The sequence below is a fragment of the Porites lutea genome, chromosome 12, assembly GCF_958299795.1.
Source record: "Porites lutea chromosome 12, jaPorLute2.1, whole genome shotgun sequence".
Taxonomy (NCBI): domain Eukaryota; kingdom Metazoa; phylum Cnidaria; class Anthozoa; order Scleractinia; family Poritidae; genus Porites; species Porites lutea.
Genome location: NC_133212.1, coordinates 7,702,552 through 7,726,157, shown reverse-complemented (window position 1 = coordinate 7,726,157; position 23,606 = coordinate 7,702,552). Strand labels below are relative to the sequence as shown.

General features: G+C 38.4%; 1 pseudogene; it reads left to right on the top strand.

Moving 5' to 3' along the window:
* Positions 1–19,059: 19,059 nt before the first annotated feature.
* Positions 19,060–23,606, top strand: part of LOC140953653 (uncharacterized) — a 5,324-nt pseudogene continuing 777 nt past the window's right edge.

The window sequence follows — 23,606 nt, the reverse complement described above, 5'->3', positions numbered from 1 at the left end:
CATATCGTAAGGGAAAATCCCTAAAGGACATCCTAGTTAAAGTCAAGCTATGAAGGCTTTATTAGAATTTATTCATCCGCGAGCTGCAGGACTCGTGTAGGCTTGTCAACACTGCAGAGTTGACAAAGTTCTCTCGTGAGCATCAAGTCGACGAAATAAAAATTCAGAATTATCATATGATACTGAGTTTAGATTAGTTTCTGATGCCTCTAACAGTCTAACCAGTCCAACGAAAAACTCTTCGTTGTTCGGTAGCCATCGAGCAGCCATGACGATGATCACATCAGAGATGAGGAAAGCTCAGGTTCCAAGCGTCCCATCTGTAGACTCGTACCTAGTCGTTACTCGGTTCCTGTGTATTTTTACTTCCGCTTTCTTTCGAATTGCAATTTTGGCTTTTCGAATTCGAATATGTGACGTGACTTTAAGTTCAAATTAAAAGTTTCTTTTGGAATTTTGTGGAAGATTATGGTTGCATTGTTGACGATTAAGTGGCTTATTAGAGTGGAGAAGGTGAATTGAAGTTCAAATCATGTAATTTGCATTTTAGTTGGAATGGTGATTTGAACTTCAACATCCGCGATGTCGAGTTTTCCCTCATAGTTTCAACTAGTGTTTAAAGTAACTTCAAGTTCGAATGATGCTATTTCGACTGCGTTCATTGCGATTTCGAATTCATCTGACGAGATTTCGACATGGAAAGTCTAATTTTTGAACTTCAAATTCTCTCTTATTTTCAATTATTTTTGTCCGCAAATGTTCGCCATAATGTCTAGTCCTAATCATGATGCAAGTGTTTAATTAATGAAACTGATTTGACCGTTCTTTGCCTTACCCGTCAAATATTCATACCTCTTATTAGCCGAGTTTTCGGTCCGTACTGTAAATTACAGAACGAGTTTTTTCCGTCGATTTATGGCCCAAGCGCGAAGCCCGCGGGCCATAAATCGATGGAAAAAAACGAGAACGGGATACTAAATATCGAAAGCTATTCCCGAAAGCTAAGTGGTTGGAAACAATACCCACGTACAATGGCGGGCATGTTTCATATTAACATATTAACTTATGAATTAAATAAGCAATCTTGTAGGTAAACTTCTTTTGATAAAAAATTTACTTGAATGCGAGTAAAACGCTTGGTTTACGTCATGCCCTAAGCTAATTTTTATTGGACTTTGACTCCTTGAGGAATGTACTGCCTTTATGATTCTTGACGTTACGTTCATGTGACATTTTCTGCATTTTTTTCCGCTAAGGCGAACCACAGTTACGAAGCGAGTATACCATAGAGGGGAGAAAAACGTCGAGATTTGAAATTTGAAACTTGTTTTAATTTTAATAAGCGCCAGGTTCTACATAACTTTATTGTTCAACATTGTTAAAGCATACAGTTGGATTTGATAAAAGTATCCAACATGGCAGATCAGAGTTTAGTGTCTACAGGTTCCAGTTCAAAATCCTGCTGTAGATACCTCGAGTTGCTTCTTAGTGGCGTCAAAGCAAACCCACGGTTATCTATTGCGTCCGGTCCCTCTTTGTTTATTACCGTTCGACGTCTTGTGAGGCATAAAACTAGTGCTTGTCGGAACTCAAGTATTCTTAATGAGTACACAACCGAGTTAACAAAACAGTTAGAATAGTTGTGAATATTTATGATATCATAAATCAAACGCCTTTTAGGTGTAGTAATGTTTTGAACATAAAATATGTAGTTTGCAGTCACTAGAGGAAGCCATGACACTAGAGAAGTAGTAGACACGAGCAACAAGGTTGCGGTCAAGCGTTGGGTTTGAGATGCTCTGTTTCCCTGTTGTGAAGAAACTTTCCTCTTGTGAAAGGTTCTGTAAATACCAACGTTACAACCACAAACAATAAATAGAAACAGCAAAGGGAATGACATCCAAGCATACGTAGCTGCTTTGTATGAAATTAAGTACTTGACAGCATTAAACAGGGCCGAAACAAGCAAAGCCAGCGTCCAGATAATGACAATTGTAATGTAGTACGCTTTGGTTGACAAAGTTCGGTGTTTTAGCGGCCAGTAAATGGCGTAAAATCGTTCAAAGGCTATAAAAACAGCAGAGATTAATGATGCCTGCGATAAGGTTGTATCGGTGACGTCCCAAACGATCTCTAACGCTTTATATGATGTTTTCCATAGCCAATAACTGTGCCCGATATCTAAGTAGACATACAAAGGCAAGGAAACAGCTCCTGAAATCAAATCGGCGATTGCCATGTTTACGACGAGAAAAAGGCTCTTCTTTTGAAGTTTTTTCTCTTTTGCAAAGAGACCAATTGTGAGAAAGTTTCCTGCGATAATCAGGACGGCTTCCAACAAGAAAAAGAGAGACACTGTTATTCCTTCAACCCGTGAAGGAACTGAATATGGCGTGTATGAGGAAGACGGATTATTTGCGCTCATGCCAGTTGATACGTTCATTATTTTTTTTGTATGAAATACTTGCTTTTTCTTTTCTTCTTGATGTGTCCAGGACTTGAAGTATCTCTCGGTGTAGGAAAACTGAAGATATTTATCTCGTGGCCTTAAATACACTGCACTGCGTCTGTGGATCATAAAACAGAATGAACTATCTCGATGTAGGAAAAAAAACCTTTATCTCGTCTACTTTTAATATACAGACTGTATTTGTTCTGTGGATGCAGGTGGCGTTAAATGATAAAACTTAATTTAACTGTTATTCAGTGGCATAGCCTTAAACAAATATTGGGCAATTTATTTCATCTTTTGGGATGACTTGTTGGACTTAATTTGTTAATAAGTCTTCTCGTAACGTAACGGCCAAACATCAATTACAAGAGGGAGTTGCAGATGATTAGCAGCATAAAAAGGTAAATAATTAAAATTTGTACTGGGGACAACCTAACTAGAACAGTTGCTTTATGCAAGAGAAAGAACTCGGGAATATTAGGACATATAATTATAGTAATTATTCATTTACATATCTATCCGTTTCTGATTGGCTCAAAAACGATATACGTATCTCGTCTCCTTTTAATATACACACTGTATGCGTTCTGCGGATGCAGGTGAAGTTAATCGATGAAACCAATTTAACCGTTATTTTGGCTTTTTAGCCTAACAAATAATAGGCAATTTATTTCATTTTTTTGGGACGACTTGCTCACTAAATTTGTTAATACGCCTTCTCAACGTATCGGCCAAATATCAATTACAAGAGAGCATTTTTGCAGATGACTTGCATAAAAAAGTAAATGATTAAAATTTATACAACCAAACAAGGACAGTCCCTTTATGCAAGAGTAAGAACTTGGAAATACTAGGGCAGATATTCATAATACTTATTTATTCCCATATATAACCGTTTCTAATTGGCTCAAATCTTCCTTATAACTTTTCACAACCAACTGACTTTGACCAAATTTGAAAGATATTTTCCGATATCCTCAAAAATGACGTCAGGTTTACAGACAGTTGGCTAAAATGTGGGACAGGAAGGCACAGCGAATACAGAATACAGCGTGTATGAGGAAGACTTATTACTCGATTTGCGCTCGTGCCAGGTGATACGTTTCTCATTTTTTATTGTATGAAACAACAATTTTTTGCTTCTTGAACCAGAAGTGATATGTGGCGAGGACTTGAAGTATCTCGATGTAGGAAAAACTGAAGATATTTATATCGTTGCCTTAAATACACTGTACTGCGTCAGTGGATCATGAAGCAGAATGAACTATCTCTATGTAGGAAAGAAAATACTTATCTCGCCTCCTTTTAATACACACTGTTTACGTTCTGTGGATGCAGGTGAAATTAATTGATGAAACTAATTTAACCGTTATTTTGGCTTAACCTAACATATATTCAACAATTTATTTTACGTTTTGAGTCGACTTGCTGGACTAAATTTGTTAATACGCCTTTTCAACGTATGGACCAAATATGCAAGGGGCCACTTTTGCAGATGATTAGCATAAAAAAATTTCCCAATCATGATGCATGTGTTTAATTGATGGAACTAATTTGAACGTTATTTGGCTTACCCGACAAATATTCGAGAATTTATTATTTCTTGTGAGACGACTTATTGGTCTGAATATGCAAATGCGCCTTCACAACGTCTGGGCCAAATATCAGTTACTTAAGCGCAACCTTTAAAGATGATAAGCATAAAAGATAGTATGATTAAAATTTATATAACCTTACCAGAACGGTGCCTTAATGTAAGTGCAAGATTTCGGAAATATCAATACAGGATCTATCCGTTTCCGACTGGCTCAAGTCCCTCTGCTAATTTTTAGCGGAGCTCTCGCACGCGCGAAACGCGCGCCAGCGGAGCACCATGGGTAAGTAAATCTACCCATCCCAGAAAATTCGGTAATCACGTGACCCTACACCAACCGAACGAACGACCGCCCGTCCGCACCACAGGGAAACCAATGTTTTCTCACACTTCCTAGATAGTTTGGGAGGCCAGGGAAAAAATGATTACACATCAATGTTGTGATCAATTGACAACTGTTAAAACAGGGCATCCGCTGACCAGTATCACTTGGCCATATCGCGGGCTCAGGTGTCGACCCATTGAGGTCAAGTATTTTTTGAAGTTATCCGCTGACAAGTTACTAGTTTTGAAAGAGTCGCAGGCTCAAGTTTATTTTTTTAACAATTCATATGAAATATGTTGTGCTTATTTCACTATGGCCCTGCACTATTAAGATTTTGATTTCAAACTGACCTCGGACACGAAAATTCAGCCAGTTGCTTTAAAATTACAGGCGGGGAAGACCTTTTCTTACCATGGTCACGCACTGATCATGCTCTACATCCAATTTTTATGCTCTGATTGGTCAAAATTTGAAAGTGAGTTCTTGCGGAAAATTATGCATCGTCTTGAAACTTGTTTACTTCGACAGCTTAAGCTGGCAGAGTTTTGGGTCAACTTTAACTGTCTTTTTCCACTGGATAAACAAAATGAAAAACAACTGCTATCAAAAGTCTCCTGTTATTAATGGCTGGTTTGTTTATTGGGTTTTTGGTTGAGAAATGCGTCGCTTGTTATAGTCGGAAATCCGATTTCGGATGGCGTCGTTTTCGTTTTTCACTTCGTTTCATGCGTAAGAAGGTGTAAAAGTCTCAAGCGATTCTGGCCTTACTTGATAGTTTTCAGGAGCTGCATCTCGAATGGTAAGCCTGAGCAATTATTCTATTTGATGTTTGTTTTTTTTTATATCTAATTTCATGAAGTCGTGCACAGTTTATGCGTCAAGTTCATACACGTTTGTAAGAGTTGAGACAGTGATCTGACCTAGTATCAGGTTTGATATACACTCTAAATCAGAAAGATCTGTTTTAGCCCTAAAAACAGGGCCGTTTCGGTGAGTAAAATACAGTCCTATTTTTGGGTCTAATTTGGCTCCCTTAAATCAGGGCCAATACAGTCCAATTAGCTAGGGCTGATTTGGTCCCAGGGCTGAAAAGGGCCCTACCGTGGGCTGGAGTAGCCTTTTGATAGAGCTTTTTTGGCCTAAATTGTGCTCAAATGGCTCCAAGAAGGGCTGAATCAGACTTTGGCCTGCAGGGCTGAATTGACACTTTGGGGCTGAAACAGATCCTTTTAATTTACAGTGTAAGCTTACAGAACTTTAAAAAGCCTTTAGAAATATTTTCTAACTGCAAATAGAAAGAAAACGTTCCGAAGAATATTTAGTTACAAATTTGGCTGAAGAAAGAAATTATTGAGCGATTTTCTTGCTTCGAGTTTATCTTTAAAAAAAGCAAACACCGGGAGGCCGGCTTAAAACATAAACTTAAGCGTTCTTTTTGACCAATCTAAATCCGGATTTTACGATCCGAAATTCGATTTTCCGTTCCATTAAGGACTAAAGCAGTACAAGATTGCAATCTGAACGATCCACCTCAGCGCTTGGATCATTCAGATTGGTTTCTCAGTCTGGTTTCAGGTTTTTTTGTTCCATTTAACGAAAATGCTTTTCGATCGCAAGAACGTGCTTGTTCATCGATATACGAGGCAGGTCAAGGTTAGTTTAGGCAAAAGTTATTTATACTCCTCCGTTGTTCTACATGCCGCTAAGGGATTGTATTATATTAAATTAAAGTTCCAATGTAACTCTAAATCCATAAGGAAACGGAAACGCTTGGATTTTCTCACCGTAAAACTTTTGTGTCCAATGCGTGTTTGTGTTTAGTACGCGCTTCTCAGCATTTGAGAATCCGTAATTGTCTTCTGAACTTTCTTGAATCAAATTCCAAGTAATTTTACGTTAACCAGTCCCAGTATGAACTACAAAAGAGCTACTTTCTTTTTCATTTCTCACGAGAAGACGCTTAATTCAGCGGAGGGAAATAAAAAACGATGTGTTGAAATTGAGAGGAAGATCAGTGCAGCAGGCACTACTTCAATTTCAGAGTTTTGTTCCGGCTAGCACAAAAATCCATACAATCTGGATTGTCCAAATCCGAAAAAAGTTTGGCTAAAAGGAACGCAACCTTTAGAAAAACGTTAGTACTTGTCTTCGTGAATGAAAATTGTTGTTTCTGTAAATGGTTCACCGAGTTATATTTGTTTTATTGATTGTTCGTAGCCTTTCTTGCAATTTTAATCGCTTTGCAGTTTGTTTTCAGTCGTTCATGAACATCGCTTACAGGAATATCCCAAATGCTGCGCGCATCAATATGCCTTCCTGTTTCGCGACGGTTTTGTAAGACGCCTTTTAAAGACAAAAGGCAAAAAAAAAAACAAAAAAACAAAGAGAGCGACAGAATTTGGCCCGTCGGTGCAGTAGATAGAAAAACATCTCCTTACTGAATTTGCGCCAAAATCGTGAAATGCATTCAACAATTTCCCTAAGCACTGTAGATTTTAATCGTTTTAAAAACGTAAACAATGGTCTTAGTAAAAAAAACTTTATATTATTTTTTCTCTCAATGAAAATGCTTCGCATGACTGCATGGAAATAGAAATTATCTCCTTCAAAATTAACGAATGTGGATTTAACGAATACGTCAACTTGACCTGCTTGACTATTTTTTGGCGACGACCATGTAATATGAATGCGTCCAGTAGTAACGAGCAGCAAAGTAAACAGTTTTCCTTGACTACTGTTCTGTAAATCCAGTTTCGTAATAAACCAACTGAAATACGCATGCGTGCGTAATTACCATGACCACACCAGGAGGCAACTAATGTTAGTAGCATCCTTGATACTTACCAAGAGAGAAGGGAGGCACAGGTCAGCGTTCAAGATCGACCAGGAGGATTTATACAGAAATGGCGACTCAATGATGGCGGTGGCGCATGCGTTTGAGGAGAGAGCGGTGGAGTTAGGTCATAATAACTTGTTAAGTTGGTTAATGTGCCAACAAGATACGCAGAACAGACGGGCCTCCGAAAGGAAAGCTGAAGAAGTATATAGAGCGTAAGTCACAGTAAGAGGTTTAAGACCACCAGAAGTGGCGTAGGAAACTTATCTATCGCAAGAGAGGAGAACGGGAGCCTAAACATCAAAAGCTGTTCCCGAAAGCTAAGTGGTTGCCTTGGGAACAATTCCCACTATCGCGGGCATGTTTCATATTAACATATTAACCTATGAATCTTGCAGGCAAACTTGTTAAAAAATTTACTTGAATGCGAGTAAAACGTTATTTAGTGATGCACCAAGCTCATTTACAATGGAATTTGTCTCCTTGTGACATTTTCTGCATTATTTTTCAGCTAAGGCCGAACTGCAGTTACGAAGCGAGTGTAATAAAATAGAGAGGAAAAAGAACGTCGAGATTTGAAATTTGAAACTTGATTTAATCATAATAAGCGCCAGGTTCTACTAAACTTTAGTGTTCAACATTGTTACAGCATACAGTTCGCTTTGATTAAAGCATCCAATATGGGAGATCACAGTTTAGTGTCTACAGGTTTCAGTTCAAAATCCTGCTGCAGAGGCCTCGAGTTGCTTGGTAGTGGCGTCAAAGCAAACCTTCGGTTACTTCTTCCTTCGTATCCACCCGGTCTGTTTATTACCTTTTGGCATCTTGTGAGGCACAAAACTAGTGCTTGTCTGAACTCAGGTATTCTTAATGAGTACACAACCGAGTTAACAAAACAGTTAGAATAGTTGAGAATGTTTATGATATCATAAATCAAACACCGTTTAGATGTAGTATATTTTGAACATAAAATATGTAGTTTGCTGTTACTAGAGGAAGCCATGACAGTAGAGAAATGGTGGACACGAGCAACAAGGTTAAAGTCAAGCGTTGGCTTTGAGATGCTCTGTTTCCATGTTGTGAAGAAACTTTCCTCTCGTAAAAAGTTCTGCAAATACCAATGCTATAACCACAAACAATGAATAGAAACAGCAAAGGAAATGACATCCAAGCATACGTAACTACTTTGTCTAAAATTAAGTACTTGACAGGGTTGAACACCGCCGAAACAAGCAAAGCCAGCGTTCAGATGATGACAATTGTAATGTTATACGCTTTGGTTGACAAAGTTCGGTGTTTTAGCGGCCAGTAAATGGCGTAAAAACGTTCAAAGGTTATAAAAACAGCAGAGATTAATGATGCCTGCGAGAAGGTGGTATCAGTGACGTCGCAACCGACTTCTAACGTTTTATATGATGTTTTCCATAGCCGATAACTGGACCCGATTGATGAGTAAACATACAAAGGCAAGGAAACCGCTCCTGAAATTAAATCTGCGAAAGCCATGTTTACAACCAGAAAAAGGCTTTTCTTTCGAAGTTTTTTCTCTTTTGCAAAGAGGCCAATTGTCAGAAAGTTTCCCGCGACAATCAGTACGGCTTCCAAAAAGATAACGACGGACAGTGTTATTCCTTCTAATAATAATAATAATAATAACAATAATCCATTTATATAGCGCCTTTTCTACAAGATTCAAAGGCGCTGTTTACAAAAAAATTAGATAAAACCTAAAAGTAAAAATAATCACAAGAAATTGACATTAAAACTAGACGCTAACTACAAACTAGGTAAATGTACGCAATAGATAAAAGATCAGATAACAAATAAAAACGTTACGATTCATAAGCTCGCATAAAAAGAAGTTTGCTTTTAAAATCAACAATTGAGTTTGCAGATTTAATATCCTCAGGTAAGTTATTCCAAAGTTCCGGAGCAGCAACAGAAAAAGCTCGTTTACCATACGAATTGAGATTAAAATAGGGTTTAACTAATAAATTTCTATTAGAGGATCTAAGATTGCGGTTGGGTGTATACAATTGAAGGAGTTCCTGTATGTAGATTGGAGCTCTATCATGTAGTACTTAAGTAAGTAATTAACATAATTTTAAATTCAATACGAAAGGAGACAGGGAGCCAGTGAAGATCCCTCAGGACTGGAGTAATATGGCAAAATCTTGGACACTGGTTGACAAGGCGAGCAGCAGACTTTTGAACATGTTGAAGCTTCCGAATAAGATAGGATGGTAGGCCGTACAATAAAGAATTACAATAATCAAGTTTAGAAACTACGAAGGCATGAATAATGATCTTTGCAGCATCATAAGTAAGATATTTGCGTATGAAACCAATGTTACGAAGATGGGAAAAGGACGATTGACAGACTGCATTGACATGAGGTGCCATACAAAGGGACTGATCAAATATAACTCCAATATTGCGTGCACTGGGGGAGCAGGATACAGTGTCATTACATATATCAACAGAAGATAGTGGTGGCCGAGGTCGATAGGAAAAGGATATTACAAGAACTTCGGACTTGTCTTTATTTAATTTCAGCTTGTTGGAAAGCATCCATGCGTCCATGTCCCGAACACAGTTTACCAATTTGGCGTTACTCAGATTCATATCAGAAACAGACGACGTCCTGAACGTAATATATAGCTGAGAGTCATCAGCATAAAAGTGATAGAACATTTGATGACGTCGAGCAATCTCGCCAAGAGGGGATGTGTTCTTTGAATATAACAACGGGCCAAGAACGGATCCCTGCGGTACACCAAACTCAAGAACATGAGAAGCAGAGCACGCACCATTAACCTACACAAACTGTGTACGATCAGAAAGATATGATCGAAACCATTCCAATACAGTTCCAGTAATTCCAAAGCGATTGGACAGTCGCGAAAGGAGGATACCATGATCAATAGTATCAAATGCAGCCGAAAGATCGAGAAGTACTAGGATAACTGAATTATGTTGATCTATTGCCATGGCTATGGCTTCTACCGGTGAAGGAACTGAATACTGTAAGGATGAGGACGATGTATTATTTGCGCTGGAGCCAGGTGACACGTTCCTCATTTTTTTAATGAAATAATAAAATTTGTCGTCCTGAACAAAGAGTCATATGTGACCAGCATTGGAAGTATCTCGATGGAGGAAAAACTGAAACTATTTATCTCGTTGCCTTGAATACACTGAATACGTCTCTGGATCATGATGCAGGGCTTGAAGTATCTCGATATAGAAACTTGAAAAAGATATTAACTTGTCGCCTTAGATACATTTTATGCGTCTTGTGGGTCATGATGCAGGTGTTTAATTAATAAAACTAATTTAACCGTTATTTTACTTAGCCCGACAAGGCAAAAATTTATTATACTTTTTCAGACGACTTAATGGTTTGAATTTGTTAATAAGTCCTCACAGCGTATCGGCCAAATATCAGTTACTTGAGCGCAACTTTGAAAAAAATAAGCATAAAAATTAGATGATCAAAATTTATATGACCTAACCAGAACGGTATCCTCATGCTAGAGTAAGATTTCGGAAATATTAAGACAGTTGTATTCATTTTTCATTTAAGTATCTATCCGTTTCCGATTGGCTCGAGTCCTCCTGCTAATTTTTAGTTAATCAGCTGGCGTTAAAAAATTACTTTCTACCTGAATTTGCGAGAAAATCATTTAAAAAAACATTCATTGACTGCCCTAAGCACTGTAGATTAAATTACCAATTAAAGCTCTCAGCAAGAAATGTAATAATATGAGTTGATCTTCCATTTAAAATGCTAACTTGACTTGTTTCCTTTTTTGTCGTCGACCATGGGTTTGTTGAATATTATCAAGTGCGTACAGAGAAATCGCCTTCTGTTGGCGATTTCAATCATGCATCCCTATCTTAAATTAGCTTCAGCTGCTGGTTGGTGTGATCATGATTTTTCAGCAAATAAGGACACTGGGGGTTGGTTGTACCGCTCTGGAATGGTTTGGAAGCTATTTGTCGGGACGTCAACAGTACGTCAGGATCGGTGCTGAGGCCTCAAGTCTGGGTGCTATTTCTCATGTACCACAGGGTTCCATCCTAGGTCCGGCCCTATTTACCAACTACATTAACGACCTTTCTAACATCCCGAAACTTGGTTCTCTGGAATCACACATTGACGATTCAAAACTCTATTTGTCATTTTTTGTCAAAGATACTTGCAGTGTGGTCCAGCAAATTAATGATGATTTATCAAAGATTGCGTCTTGGTGCTGCTATAATAGTCTTTTGACCAACACAGACAAGACCAAGTTGATGATGCTGGTGAACTCGACAAATGCTACAGAGATTACCTGCAGACTTTCACGTCACTCTACTTGGAAAGGAAGTCCTACAGCCTCCTCTGCACGAGACCAGGGGCTTCAAGTAGACTCCACCCTTAGCTTTGATGAACATATTACAAACACTGTCTCGTCATGTTTAGGTAGTTTATGTAAGATTAATAGGGTGAGACATTTTCTCGGCACCAGGACATTTGGGGAATGTTATAAATGCGTTGGTATTTGGTAAACTACACTACCTCCTCAACCAGCCTATCTAGTTGTTCCCTGCATGCAGTTCTTCTCTTCGTCTTCGGTTTTGAGAATCTTTACTATTTTTTAACCCTTGGACGTACAAGGTGGGTGGATGTCACCCCCCCATAAGGTTTTTTCTGATTTTTTTCCTAGAGGATAAAACATAAGCACCTGACGTTTTTAGTAGCTGTTCGTTCATCTCTCGCGCAGATTTTGAAACAAGTTTAGTGATGGTCAGTTGCTATGGCTACGAGATATGACGTCACAAGAAGCAGGCGGTCAAGCCAGTTTTAGGGGAAAATAAATGGTTTTTTCAACTTCTTTCAACGATAAACGTATATCTTGTGGCTAAAATCAAGCAAAGTGCTTATTTCTGTGTTATTTTTCATGTAAAGCACAAAAAAATACTATTTCTTGCGGTTTTAACCTGATTTTAAATTCTTGATAATATCCAAGATGGCGAACATTGTTGGTGACGTCACAGGCCTACAACAGCGCCATCACCCATAAAATATACCTCATCTTGTTAAGAAGATCAAAGGCTTTCCACTGAAGGCTAAATCGTTTCAAAATACTGTAACATATCAAAAACTTCGGGTTGGGTTCCATACACCCCTCCCCCCTGTTCCAACGGTGGAGGTATAAATATGCGTGTACGTCCGAGGTTTAAGTCAACCGAGAGCCATATTATGGCTCTGGAGTCCAGATTATAAAGGGCATAACGTAAAAAAGTGCTTCAACAAATTTGACGGGCTTCTATCAAGAAAATTGAATACATTTTCTAAAACAACAAATGAACAAACTGGATAAAACTGTTTACCAAACAATTTAAAAACGTCTCTAAGATTTGTTTTAGACACACTCTCCTGATTCCCGATGTAAGGCTACGCCATCACAATACTGATGGCGTGGCCTTACCTAAAATATCACGAAAAATAGCTCTAATGTATTTTTATTACTCTCAAGCTTTTATTCCTTATATCCAGGCTAAAAATGTTTACTTAATAGCATAACTTCTTTTTATTAAACCGCTTTTTTTTTTAATTCTACGTTTCAAAACAAACAAACTAAACCAATCAGGTTGCCAATTTCACTGCCATGCATGTCATGCCGTTCGTTCGTCCGTCTATGTATTCATTCATTCATTCCTTCATTCATGCATCCATGCATTCATTTATTCAAGAGCCTGGCTAAACTACAAATTTAATTTCTTTGTCAAAACTTTTTACAGCACAATGTAGTTGCATGATTAGACCAACATAGCTGATTACAGTTTAATGACAATAGTTTCTCTTTCAATACCCTTTTGAAGACGATTTTGGTCATCTGGCTGTGTTGATGGTCGTATTGCCGGCGTTGGGGCGAACCCCCTGTTATCTCCCCCCTTTGTTCCTTTCGTCTCTGTTTATCGGCTTCCGACGTCTTGTTATGCAAAAACCCAGCGCTTGTCTGAACTCGAGAATTCTTAAAGGCCTTCTTAATGAGTAAACAGCCGGGTTAACGAGACTGTTGGAAAAGTTGAGAAGAACTATGATATAACAAAACAAATAAACTTTAGGTATATTAATCGTGAGGATATAAATAAGACAATTCGCGATGACTAAGAAAAGCCATAACAGTAGAGAAATGGTGGACACGAAAAGCAGAGTTAACTTCAAGCGTTTGTTTAGGAAGGCTCTGTTTTGTTGCTGTGAAGAAATATTCCTCAGTTGAAACTTTCTCCAAATACCTATGCTACAAGCGCAAACAATGAATGGAGACGGCAAAGAGAATGACATCCAACAAAAAGAAGCTGCTTTAAATGAGATTAAGAACTTTGCTATGTTAAACACCGCGGAAAAAAGGAAAGCCAGCGTCCAGATGATGAAAATTATAATGTAGTATGCTTTAAATGTCATAGTGCGGTGTTTCAATGGCCAGTATATGGCGTAAAAATCGTTAAAAGGCTATAGCGGCTGCTGAGATTAACAATCCCTGCGAGAAGGTGGCATCAACGACACTCCAAGGGATATCCAAGGACAGTTTCTCTTTATAATTCCATAACCAAAAACTGGGCATGATCCATAAGAAAACATACAAAGGCAGAGAAACAGCCTCTAAAATGACATCGGCAAAGGCCATGTTTATTACAAGCAAAAGACTCTTCTTGCGGAGCGGTTTATCTGATGCGAAGACTACAAATGTGAGCAATTTCCCCACGGAAATTAAGACAGCTTCCAGGAGGAAAACGCTGCACAGCACTAATACCTTCTACTCGTAAATGATATGATGTAGACATGGTATTTGAGCTCGTAGCAGCTGATACGTTCATCATTTGGTTGGGGGGTGGGGGGGAGGTGAGGGGCGTAAATGTCAAGAAATCGGTTTTCTTAAGTGGAGTACAGTAGGTTGCCGAGCTACTGAAAGGTAACTGGATGCGTCAACATAACTTATGATATTTGTTCCGTGAATTAATTTTGTTCCGTTGACCACACATACACTGTAAGTAAAGGTGTTCAACATAAAGCACCAATTTAATACATTACGAGTTTTCATAGCCAATAACATCACGGCTTAACTGACAGACTATCAATAACATCGCGAAGTAATTGACCAATCAGGTCAATAACCAGAGTATAATACCATCACGTGATACAACTCACTTTGACTCTGAAGATGACTACCGCACAGGTTGTCGAAACGCCAGTCACTGTCAACAACAACAGTCCTATTTAGGACTACGTTCACCCGAACGATCAAACTGAACCTACTTTTATAAAGCTGATTATTGAGACCGCAAACATTCGCCAATTTATCTTGAACTAAGACGATGGAGTAATCGGTTTGAACGTATATTTCTTTTAAGCCAGGTACTTATCGCCTGTCCGATTCTTTTCTTGATGATAAAATGGCAATATACAATTGATAAGAAAATAAATACAACCCAATTGTAATCCATGATATTAATATGTGGTATAATCCCTGAAATTAAGAAAAAAATGTTAAAAGTCTCACAAAAGGCTCGAGAAATTATGAGTTTTTTGACAAAAGGCAAGTGTAGTTATTTCCTGTCTTCATTCGTCACCATTAAAATATATACACTCCAATTTTTAGGGCATTTGAAATTTAATGTTCAGCGCATAATAACAACAATATTTAAGCTTCACGATATTGGACACTTTTTGCGCTTTGGTCAATTAGAGAAATTAATTTATATTGCTGGAATGGATAGACGAAACCGAAGAAAATTAAAAATGTCTTGACACATGTATGACAAGTTTACATAAAATTGTTTATCATGAAAAGTTAAGCTCGATCTCATTAGATGAATAGTTGTTGTATAACAAAACCAGAGAGACCTTTAAAAAATGTTCTCGGACTGCCTTCCTAGCATGGTTGGCAGTAATATTGCAGGATGTTTGTCAAGTAAACCTAGTGTCCCTAGCTCCGAAGAATATCCTGTAGCGTGGTAGAACATCTGGACTAGTGATTAAAAGGCCATAGATTGGTCTCCTATCGGGAGTACTCGAAGTTTTCCCCCATAGCCGCCTCTGTCAATGACTGAAAAATCATCTTCCCTTATTATCTTCATTTCGTGAGCTTTGCGTGTATTGGGTGCTCCTTACGTTGCAAAATATTGGTCTTAGTTTCTTATATAACAAAAAGGAAAGAAAACACAAACTAACCTCATGGATAACATAAACTTGTCTTTCTCTTTTTATGTATATGCTTTTTGAAAGATCGGTCTGTGCTGTAGGGCTACTGACTAAACATTGTGAAATGTTAAACTAAAGAAGTTCTATTTGACCCAGCTATATTACTTGAACAAATTCAAGTTGTTCAACTTCCTTGTTTACACAATTGACGTTTTTGCTAATTACGATACGATATGGTAGGAAGTTCAAAGGACAGTAGGTTACTTCATTTATACTACTACATGAGAAATTTCTGCAATTTGATTGGCTTAGAGCAGTCGTATTTCACCTTAATTTGAAATACCTAAATGCGAAAATTACAAACCTTTCCCGGGTAGTAGTATAAATAAATAATAGCATGATTTGTACTAGATATTTGGCATAAATACCACTCGTGGTATTCCAAAATTGTCTCAAATTTCACTCGCCTAACGGCTCGTGAAATTACGTATAACAATTTTGAAATATCACTCCTGGTATTTATGCCAAATATCACTACAAATCATGCTATTACCTATACTAATACCAACGAATGTAATTGTCTAGAGTAATTCAGTAGAAATTTGGCTCAGGACTCGAAAAATCATCAAGGAAGAAAAATTATTAAGAGAACTCATTATTTGCGCGTCACATCAGAACGGTGATAAATACTTAGTTATCAATTATGGTTTTTTGCAACTTTAATTAAAGGATCTTAAAATAACCAAACGTCTCCCGCTTTTGAAGGCAGACTTAACTTAGGAATAATTTGTGCAATGTCCGGGAATGTCGCTGCACGACTGGGTGCTTGATAAAACATATTGAATATTCGGTAACTAAAAATTTTAATTTGTTCGCTTTTGAAAAAATAATATCCTGTTCGTGATAAGAGCAATACTCAGTCTTAACGATTTTTAACATTTCGCTTTTTGGTTATGGTCAGATAGGTAATAAAAAATATACAGCTTGGATAGATAGATTTTTATGCGAAATCATTAGACAAAACTATGCATAATGAAAAGTTTAATAGCTGAACCAAGATAAAATATTGACAAAAAAATGCTACAAGTAATATATGGAAAGAAAAAAAAAATAAGGAAAAAAGGGGGAGAAAAAAAAGGAAATCAAGAATCTTGTCGTTGAACTTCTTTAAAATTGAACCTGAATTTCTAAAACGTTTATTGATGCACCAAAGGAAGCTCCTTTATTGTGGAATTTGACTTCTAGAGGAATAAGGACTTAATGATTCTTGACGTTATGTACAAATGACTTTTACTACCGTATGGTTCAGTTGAAGAACCGAAGTTACAAAGTGAGTCTATCAAAATAGAGAAGGAAAAAAAGCATCAATATATTCAAAATTTGAAAGTTAAAGTGCCAGGCTCTACATAAATTTAGTGTTTAACATTTAACATAGTTTAGTGTCCACAGATTCCAGTTCAAAATCCTGCTGTAGATACCTTGACTTCCTTGATATTGCTGATGGCTCTATCCCCGGCGTTAAAGCAAACCCCCTGTTATCCCTTCCTTCGTGCTCGCCCCTGTTTATTACTGTCTGGCGTCTTTTGAAGCACAAAACCAATGATTGCCTAAACTCAGGTATACTTAATGAGTAGACAACCGAGTTTACAAAACAGTTTGAAAAGTTGAGAATATTTATGATATTATAAATCAACAATCCGTTAGGTATAGTAATGTTTTGAACAAAAAATATGTAGTTTGCAGTCACAAGAGGAAGCCATGACAGTAAAGAGACGGTGGACACGAGCAACAAGGTTACGGTCAAGCGTTTGGTTTGAGATTCTCTGTTTTCCTGTTGTGAAGAAACTTTCCTCTTGTGAAAGGCGCTGTAAATACCAATGTTACAAAGACAAATAATAAATAGAAACAGCAAAGGGAATGACATCCAAGCATACTTAGCTGCTTTGTATGAAATTAAGTAGTTTGCTGTGTTGCACACCGCGGAAACAAGCATGGCCAGCGTCCAGATGATAACAATTACAATGAAGTACGCTTTGAGTGATAGAGTTCGGTGTTTCAGCGGCCGAAAAATGGCGTAAAACCGTTCACAGGCTATACAAACGGCTGAGATTAATGATGCCTGCGAGACGGTGACATAAACGACATCCGAACCGATACGCATCGTTTTGTATGATGTATCACATTTCCATAGCCGATAACTGGGCCCGATATATAAGAAAACATACAAAGGCAAGGAAACAGCTCCTAAAATCAAATCTGCGAAAGCCATGTTTACAACCAGTAAAAGGCTCTTCTTTCGAAGTTTTTTCTCTTTTGCAAAGAGACCAATTGTGAGAAAGTTTCCCGCGATAATCAGGACAGCTTCCAACAAAAAGAAGAAAGAAACTGTTATTCCTTCTACCCGTGAAGGAACTGAAGACGTAAAATTTGCGCACTTGCCAGTTGATATGTTCATCATTTTGATGTATGAAATACTTGCTTTTTCTTTTCTTCTTGATGTGTCCAGGACTTGAAGTATCTCTCGGTGTAGGAAAAACTGAAGATATTTAACTCGTTGCCTTAAATACACTGTAGTGCGTCTGTGGATCATAAAACAGAATGAACTATCTCGATGCAGGAAAAAACATTTATCTCGTCTCCTTTCAATATAGCATTAAGTTCCGAAAATAAGTCCCGGGGCTAATATTTTTCAAAGGCCCTTTTTGAGGGGCTTATTTTTGGAGGGGCTTATATTCGGAGGGGCTCATCTACGGAGGGAAATTCGTTCAAAATCGATTGGGCTAGCCTTATAGTTCATATCCGAACTCACTGTAAACAATAGCCTCTATCAAGTTCCGGTGATCACGCCCCCACAAGTGTCTGACTCTAGGTCAGTGAAAAACACGCACAATTTTGAATATTTTGCTCGCTTACTCAAAGACGTGTAAAAAGCGAACATTTTTACCTACGAATTCTCAGAGAAGAACATTAAAGCTACTTTCAAAGATGCATTTTAAAGTTATAGCTGCAAAATTCAATGGGGCAAATGGCAATTTTCGAAATCCAGATTTCTCAATATTTACAGACGATTTTAAGCTCTTGTCACGGTTGGCGCTTAAGATTGGGGCAGTACTCGTGTGCGCATTCTCTGGCCCCATTTTTGTATACGTAATAGCATGATTGGTAGTGATATTTGGCATAAACCGCGTAATTCGAATAGAGCGGAAAATTTCCTCTGTTTTGGTATATAATTTGCCTAGGTTTCGACCGATTTCGATGGGGCAGATGGCTGTTCAAGTTGTAGGTCTTTCATTTTTTTGCTGCTTGCGTTCTGTGCGGCCGTGACTGCCGTGGGAGAAGGATCAGGGGGTCCGACGGCTGAATTTACGCGCCATTCATCGCCTTCGTTTACATCCAGTATCAACAAGTAAGTAAGCTTAATTGGTTCAAAAGCCATTAAGCTTAATTATTATATTTTATCCCAGAACTTAACTCATAGTCCAGGGCCATAAATTATACCAAACTTTTTGTTGTCAATTTCTCAAATATGTCTGATAATTTTTTTTACTGAATTTTTCAGCTATCTCCTCTACACTATCGCCAAAGGGAAAGAAGAGGGTGCGAGCGAATCTGCTTCAGGACCTTTAGCCGCCATTGTGGAAAAAATATAATATGAAATATGAAAGAAGCAGGGGTTCGCGGTGTCATTGTGAACAGCCGAATAATTAATGTTTTTAGGAAAACGTTTCGGCTTCTCAATGCTGACATCAAGAGGGAAAGGAAGAAATGTGGTGGTTCCGGTGACAAAAGGCTTCTAGGCAAATGGCGTGACCAAACGTATAAAGTCAAGATATTTTATCATGAGATTGATAATTACCTAATTGAAAAGAAAAATCAGGATTTAAGAGGGCAGAAACGAACACTAGAAGAATCTTTGGAGGAAGAAACAACAAAGAGACAGAAGCTTGAGAAAAAGCTTTACAAAGCAGAGAGAAGCTGCAGTTACCTCAGAAGAAGATTTCAAAGCTTAGTTAAAAAAGTTGCAAAGATGAACCAAAAAGGTGCCCGGGCCCCGAAAAAAAAGCTTTTGGCGAGTACTCAAAGCACCACCAAAGTAGGATTAAAAAGCAATTGAAAGAGGATTGTCAGGCCACTCTTACTTTCCTTGGGCTGTACAATTTCATGGCCACCAAAGTGGAAGTATTCAATACTGACACAGAGTTGAACAAACAGTGGAACATAAAAAAGACACCTGGAGATGCTGAAGGCGTACAAATAAACTTCAAAGAAAGCCTTGAGGAACAGATTGCACGGTTGCAAAGAAAAGGAGATTTAGAGGAGGATGTCGTCGGGTCAAGATAAGTGGAGATGGGACTTGCATTGGGAAGAGATTAAAATTAAAGAAAGAGGCTGCAATGAGCGAAAAGGGCAATTATGTCCTTGCTATACTTAAGACCACTGAGAGCTATGACAACCTCAAAGAAAGCCTCTCTGATTTAACAGCAGAAATGACGGAATTAAGTAAGGTTAAGGTGGGAGGGAAACACTATGATATTGAATACTTCTTGGGTGGGGATTGGAATTTTTTAGCAGGTGTATGTGGGTTAGGGGCAGCTAACCAGGATCATTCATTTATTTGGTGCAAATGCCCTTGCAATCAGAGGCATGGCATCCAAAGAGTATGGTCCCTTAGCAATAGTGCCCAGGGTGCTACAGATCACTGGAGGAAATTGCCAACTGTGCTAAATCAAAAAAGCTTAACTGCAAAGCTTACTCCTTTATTTAGCTTCATACTACTTGACCGTGTAATTATTGATACTTTACACTTATTTCTTCGCATATCTGATAACTTGACGTGCACGTGCAGAGATGGCGTCCACACGAGGGTTTCTCTGCTCTGTAATTTTTCTCTTGGTTCTCTAGATTTGTGTATCTGAACATCATGTACAGTCCCGTTGTGACCCTAGAGGAACTTTTTACGTAAAAAAGCATTTGGGAATGAAGTATTCTAGAAGAAGGATAGCATTTTACTCTAACTCAATCGCTACGTTTAACCCGAGCTTCGATCTGCTAGCTCGCTGCGGTGATGTTCATCCGATGCCAGGACCGCAGACCACGACTAGCGAGCATCATTCCACGTTCTCTCTCATGTTATTGAATGCCCGTAGCCTTGTCAACAAGCTTGTGGATTTTCAAGCTTCGATTTATGCCAACAGCGTGGATATAGTAATCGTCACTGAGACTTGGATCACGAAATTTTACCAAGTTGTTGCGACGTTTATCGTCGAGACAGAGGAGAAGATAAAAGAGGTGGAGGAGTTCTTATAACTATAAAAAATGACGTTCTTCTGCTCGTCGGACTGACCTTGAGACCAATTGCGAGCTTGTGGTTGAGGAAATCAACCCGTCCAGGGGCAACAAGTTTATTGTTGGTGGATTTTATAGTCCCCCGTCGACAAATGGTGAATATTTGTTGGCGTTTAAGAACTTTCTGGCAAATGCTGAACGAGGCTCAACTCCCCTTTACGTCTGTGGTGATTTTAATTTTCCTGATACCAACTGGGATTTTCAAGTAGCTCCAGGCTCTGATAATCTCCCTAGCATGTTCTGTGATATTATCAATGACTGATTTTTAACACAAATGAACCATGCTCCGACAAGAATTACTGATAATTCAAGGAACATTCTCGATCTTGTATTTACTAACCAGCCTGAACGCATATATGGTCTAACGACTTTCGATTGCCAGCTCGCCACGGATCATCTTGGCGTTCAGTTCTACATCAAGACCATAACCAAGAGGGCACGCGTTTCACGTTTTGTCTATTACTTCAAGAAAGCTGACTTCGAGGGCCTTAGACAATCTCTCTCAGCTATACAACTGGATATGGGATTTGATGAAGATGATATCGATCAAAGCTGGGAAAGTTGGCGCGATTTATTCTTAAACGCTGTTGCTGAATCATTTATCCCAAAAATTAAGCTCAAGGATGCCAAATCTCCCAAATGGATTGATAGTGAATTATCAAGTTATCAAAGCAAAAGTACCGCTTATGGAAGAGAGCTAAGCAGTCTAATTCACCAATACTCTGGGACAATTATAGGGCGAAACGTAAACAAATAAAAACTGCTGCCAAGCGAAAATATCACGACTTCCTAATGAATATACAGACCAATCTTAAAGATGACCCGAAGAAATTCTGGTCCTTCTACGGGGCAAAATAAAATCTGCAAGGATTCCTAAAGTGGTCTGTTTTGGTGATCAGAAGGCTTCTACTCCTGTAGCCAAGGCCGGCTAACCTATTCAATCGCTTCTTTGCCTCTGTATTTCAGAAGCCCAATTTACATACAACAACAAGTACGCAAACAGCGTCAGATAATGAGCTTCACCTAATTCAAACAAGCATCGAAGAAGTGACAAAAGAATTAAAAGCTATTAATCCATCGAAAGCTTATGGACCGAATCAAATCCCAGGGAGACTTTTAAAAGAGTGTACTTCTGTGATTGCTTCCTCACTTACGTGTTTAATTAATCTATCTTTGGGTGTTGGCTGTGTCCCTAAGGATTGGAAGTTTGCAAACATTGTTCCTGTTTTTAAAAAAGGTAACAAAGAGGAGGTTATCAACTACAGACCCATTTCTTTATTAAGTCTTGTTTCCAAGATTGCTGAACGTTGTGTATTCGCCCATTTCTATTCTTTCATCGCAGGTAATAATATTTATCCGCTGCAGCTGGCTTTGTTAAGGGACGCTCAACTATCACCCAGCTTTTGGTCACTGTGCATCGGATAACAAGCGCAATTGACCAGGGTGTTCAAACTGACGTTACTTTTTTAGATTGCTCCAATGCATTTGACTCAGTCTCGCACCCCCACTTGATCAGCAAGTTAGATCAAATTGGAATTAAAGGCCCTCTTCTGCAGTGGTTCACAAGTTATCTGGATAACAGGGTTCAGCGTGTGGTAATCGATGGCAAAAACTCTGAGTGGTTACCGGTCGCCTCGGGAGTCCCGCAGGGCTCCCCGTTTGATCCTGCTCTGTTTGTGTTATTCATCAATGACATGCCTTGTGCTGTGTCTCAGTTTAGCACATTGGCATTGTTTGCCGCACTATTAGATCTGCCAGTGACTGTGTGCTGTTTCAAGGTGATATTGATAACCTGGTTGACTGGAGTGATGTTTGGAAGATGGCTTTTAACATGGATAAATGCTCGCTTTGCACGATAAGGAGGAAGCGCAATCCAATAATTTATGATTACAATATGAGAGGAAAGGCACTTAAGAGAGTCGAGGCTCAGCGTGACCTTGGCGTTCTCATCACTTGTGATGCTCGATTCAATGAGCACATCTACGCCCAGGTGAACAAAACTAATAACATGTTAGGTTTTATCCGTCGTTCACTCAGCAGCAGGAGTGATCAGTTTCTGCCAACATTTAGATCTCTCTACGTGGCCCTTGTGCGTTCGCATTTGGAGTATGCCTCTGAAATCTGGAGTCCAAAGTCTGTCACCTTAATAAAGCTTATTGAGGGTGTCCAACGACGTGCTACGCTGCTTTTCCTACTTAATATAACTTACAATGAACGCCTTCAGCAGCTCAATCTTCTCCCATTGGTGTTCCAAAGAGAAGTTAAAGACATAACAACATTTTATATACTGAAGTGTGGTTACTATAACTATTCAGTTGAAAGATATTTTGACTTTTGCTCATACAAAAGATTAAGGTCATATTCTAGTAATAAGTTAAAGATTAACAAAGTCAGAACCGAGTTATTCAAAGGCACTTTTTTCAATAGATTACCATATTTATGGAACAACCTGCCTGATAAACTCAGGACCTCTAATTTAAGCCTATCATTATTTAAAAAACAATGTAATGAGTTCTATAAAAAAAAGAACTTCGACCCTGACCACCCGCATGTCACTTGGACGTAGTGATTGATGTAACAATTATTTTCTGAGTAGATTAATCTAGGATATGACATATTAGCAATTATAGTTTTTACATTTAAGATCTAATTCTAATTTTTTTTTCTTTTTCCTTATTTAAGGGTCTGTTGTAGTTTTTGGGTGGACTAGCTCGAATGGTTCGTATGTTCCCTTCTAGTCCTTCCACACTGCAATAAGTTTTTTTTTTTTCTAGTATGTAGCTAATTTTTCTCTTATGTAATTTAGCTAAGTTTTCTTTATATATATATATATATGTATATGATTTATGTGTGATACCT